This window comes from Ceratosolen solmsi, unplaced genomic scaffold, assembly GCF_000503995.2.
Source record: "Ceratosolen solmsi marchali unplaced genomic scaffold, CerSol_1.0 scaffold10, whole genome shotgun sequence".
Lineage (NCBI taxonomy): Eukaryota > Metazoa > Arthropoda > Insecta > Hymenoptera > Agaonidae > Ceratosolen > Ceratosolen solmsi.
This window is the reverse complement of record NW_011948412.1, coordinates 12,720,618-12,722,114: the sequence shown is the minus strand read 5'-3', so window position 1 is coordinate 12,722,114 and position 1,497 is coordinate 12,720,618. Positions and strand designations below refer to the sequence as shown.

At 42.0% G+C, this 1,497-nt stretch overlaps 1 protein-coding gene across 10 annotated transcripts in view; it reads right to left on the bottom strand.

The window, feature by feature from the left end:
* Hr3 (nuclear hormone receptor 3 ROR-beta) overlaps positions 1–1,497 on the bottom strand; it is a 125,966-nt gene that overhangs the window by 75,086 nt on the left and 49,383 nt on the right. For 4 of the 10 annotated variants that reach the window (XM_011496573.1, XM_011496565.1, XM_011496550.1 and 1 more), the window contains exon 2: positions 1,167–1,420. The exons of the other annotated variants lie outside the window; for them this stretch is intronic. The gene's annotated coding sequence lies outside the window, so the exon portion shown is untranslated. The remainder of the gene's footprint in view (positions 1–1,166; positions 1,421–1,497) is intronic. 10 annotated transcript variants of the gene reach the window in all.

Here is a 1,497-nt window from a genome sequence, read left to right as displayed (position 1 = left end):
AGAGAGAGAGAGAGAGAGAGAGAGAGAGAGAGAGAGAGAGAAAGAGAGAGAGAGAGAGAGAGATGCGACGTGTAAGGCGCATGTCATGCGACAGTCACATTCGCGAGTACGTAAGCGCGTGAGTTACTTAATAATATCCATAACAGTTCGCTTGTGAACGGTGGAAGGCATACGTGTGCTAACGTGTAGGAAGGGGCTTTTGCCGTACGAAAGGGCTGAAAAGACAGCGGCGAAGAGAAGGGGGAGAAAAGAAGGAAGAGGAGGTGGCGATGGTGGCGTTGGCGGGAACGGAGGGGGTTGAATAGCGACGGGAGGTGGGGGTGGAGTAGGAGGAGGAGGTAGAGAAGGCGGAGGTGGTGGCGGAGGAGGAGGAGGAGGAGGAGGAGGAGGAGGAGGAGGAGGAGGAAGAGGCTGCCTTGTTTCATAGACGCATGAAGCAAGCGGTAGACCGAGTGAATCTCATGTGAAATCATTAGAATTATTAGAGCCCCGTGTGAAAGGGGATATAACTGAACATTGAGATCCTGGCAATAGGAGGTATAAATATAAATACATGTGAATTGTGAACCGTTATTTCGGCACATCAGGTCGCTACCTTACGTGACATCGTTATTCCTTTAAGGTAGCCACTCATAAAAATTATGTCCAATAGTTCACACACGTATTCTTTTAGAATTCTTTATGTTTACACTTTCAAATGTATGCATTTAGTAATGGGAAATATCATACGAATAGGGAAAACTATCTTTCGGCCACTTGAGCTCCTGATATCCGAATGTTATATCATGTAAGCTATAAAACTTTTTTAACGTGCATAATTACTTTACTAGAATATCAATGACAGATTTGGCATTATTACACAACATCGCAATATCGTATTATTAATTTTGTATATTAAAAAAGGCACTTAGCTTGGAAAACGGTGAATTAATTTATGATTTAATGTAAAATAAATCTCCAATGTAAAATGTGATTTCTCGACGAACGTTGCAGTTAATGTATACAAACAAAGCTAAAGTAAGTGTGCAAGTGTTGTAATACTTGCTTTCTTTGCTCATCGCGTCACATCATAATATATCTATCGACAGTAATTTACAAATCCGAGCCGCGCTCACTGCAACATTCATTGAGTATCGGATTATAAAAAAAAAAAAGGAAACACCCACCAAGTATAATTATTGAATAGCGCGTGAGATTTAATCCTTCGGCGCTCAGCATTTGACGAGGGATGATTTTGGGATGTGGAAAGCAGAAGGAAAATACTTGCAAGTCGTAGAAAATGATTGATGCGCGCGTAACGTGTATGCTCGTGTATATATACGCACACGCGTATGAGATCACAGCACTTTGATTTTAAAATCACAGGCAGTTATAGTTGTCATCGTATGTGCACGTCTTATATTTTCTCGCCTAGGTACTTCTATTTACGTGTGAATAGCACACATACACACACAACCAGAGAGATAAACACACACACAAACACGAGCGCGCGCGCGC